This window comes from Montipora capricornis, chromosome 11 (assembly GCF_036669925.1).
Source record: "Montipora capricornis isolate CH-2021 chromosome 11, ASM3666992v2, whole genome shotgun sequence".
Classification (NCBI taxonomy): Eukaryota; Metazoa; Cnidaria; class Anthozoa; order Scleractinia; family Acroporidae; genus Montipora; species Montipora capricornis.
Window position 1 is genome coordinate 21,614,272 of NC_090893.1, and position 2,500 is coordinate 21,616,771.

A 2,500-nucleotide genomic window follows, 5' to 3' on the forward strand; every position below is an offset into this window, starting at 1 on the left:
GTAAGTGAAAAACGTAATTATTTAAATTTACACTCTCTTCAGTTTGACTAAAAAGTTTTATGCTAATGTAACCTTGCATCGTAACAGCCAATGGATACGATTTTTGTATCAAGCCTACAGTTTGTCTGCTTTCTTAACAATACAGGTCCTGAAAAGTTGTATATTATGACTAATGTTCTCTTTCTTTAATATTTTCAGTCGCCTTGTGAAAGCCATCCTTGCAAGAACGGTGCCGATTGTGTTCCTGAACATGAGTTGAATTCCTATCACTGTCATTGTAAACTGGGATACTTTGGAACAAACTGTGAACATTGTGGTATAAGTTAACAAATGCTTCTTTATTATTATTCTTTTATTTTAGTTTTTAGTTTTCATATATACAGCAACAGTAAAAGACTGAACCTATAAAGCCACCAGGAAGTCTACTTTCAGTGTCAAGACCGTTCTTGGTGTGTGTGTTGGATGGGGGGGGGGGGGGGGGGGGGGGGGGGGGGGGGGGAGGGAGGGAGGTGTTAAGATAAGAAAAGCTTGAAAAGTTAATATAAATGTAAGAGAGCCTATCAATAAAAAAAACACTTTCGACGGGGAGTGGGGGGGGGGGGGGGGCGGAAAGATTTTGGGTTACAGCTCAAAAGCTGTAGTAACCTCAAACTATTTGTTTGAGGTGAGAAAGGTGCTTGTTAGAGAGAAGTCTTAAGAGAAACGGAACTTAGCAGAGTAGAGGGGTATACAAGGAAGTAGGGGCAGGTTGCAGAAACTTAAAGTGGAAAAAGGCGCAAAACGGTTAAAAATGCATGAACAAAAAATCATCTTGCACAAGTCGACACAGGTAACGGGACTTCTGAGCCAGCCGATGAAAACAGAACCTAACTTGGACATTTCAATGTTTTGTTCTAGAAAATAAAAGCTGTAGCGAGATTAAGTTGTTGAATCCCAATGCTCCAAGTGGTTCTTACGTCATCGATCCTGATGGAGAAGGAGGCGTGGCAACTTTCACTGTTGACTGTGACATGACTGACAAGAATAACATTGGCGTGACAGTCATCAGTCACCACAGTGAAAACAGAACGCTGGTGCAAGGATGTGAGCCTAAAGGCTGTTACAAGCGTGACATTCACTACACGGGGACAAATCTCCTTCAGCTGGGAAAACTAACTGCCATCTCTGCCCACTGTGAGCAGTTTATCAAGTACGAGTGTCATGGCGCAAGGCTCTTATACAATGGTAACATGTATGGCTGGTGGGTGTCACGTGATGGAGACAATATGACTTACTGGGGAGGAGCGTACTCCATTCCTTTATACAAGTGCGCATGTGGAGTAACTGGCAATTGTGCACGTTCCGGATATGGATGCAACTGTGACAGGAATGACAATACGTGGCGCGAGGACAGCGGCTTGTTGACAAACAAATCTTATCTTCCCGTCATGCAGCTGAGGTTTGGAGATATCAGCCCCCTAACGAGCTTGGGTATCACACCCTGGGAAAACTGAGGTGCTATGGAATATCTACCAAGTAAACGCATGCTTGACCTGTCAATGTATCAACATCTTAAAGATAACGACCTTAATGTAGCCAAATGTTAATCCGGCTTTAGATCACTTCATAGCACATATAGATAACAGTTTAACATAAGATTGCATTGATCAAAGGGCCCTAAAGTGGTTTGACTTTTATCTAAGTGATCTTCAACAGAAATGCCTAGTAAATGTTGAGCTATCTGTTTCGCGTGGTGTGGCGAACAAAACCGAAAAAATAGCTACAAGGTTCACATCAGAGACTTGCTAGTACCGTTCGTTGGCCATTCACTTACTATACAGATTAAAGGTCACAAAATAAGTAGTGTTTCACATGTAACACTATACATGAAAAAATTACTCGATTCTGATTGGCTGAGAGCAGTGCAGTTTTTCGGTAACACAGTGCAGAAAAGAGGTAACTGAATGCAAAAAAAGGTAATAAAGCAAGCATTCTGATTTGTCAATGAACAAAGAAGTTCACAGATAGCCAATCAAATCATTTGTTTTCAAATGAAGCGCGCGCCCTGGATGGCGCAATTATGGCGCAATTTTTCCTTGATTCCGTGATACGCGTGCGTTTCTTCTGCTTAACCATCTCAAATTTTTCATGTATATTATTAATAAGTAATCACATGATTTGTCTCGTGCAATTTGGAATAAATGAGCACTTACTTTAAACTTTATTTAAAGAGGGTGGCACAGAATAGTTGAGGTAACTAATAAACTTGTGCCCCACTTGTAAATTTTTTCAAAGACTACAAATTGCACTCGCCATACCGGCTCGATGTCATGAATCCATCGCTAGAATGAAGTTTGCGGGAACCAATTTTTGCGGCGCGAATTGACACTGAGAAATTTCCGCCGGGAACTAATTTTTGCTGTTTTCTTTTCAAGCAGCAAAACTATATTCAACTTCTATCACTCTTTGGTAAAAAACCTCTGAATCATCGAGAACGGGTGAGGGAAATGTGGCATCCTGG

At 41.2% G+C, this 2,500-nt stretch overlaps 1 pseudogene; it reads left to right on the forward strand.

The window, feature by feature from the left end:
* Positions 1-2,075, forward strand: part of LOC138024509 (contactin-associated protein-like 4) — a 2,419-nt pseudogene extending 344 nt beyond the window's left edge.
* The last annotated feature ends 425 nt before the right edge of the window (positions 2,076-2,500 follow it).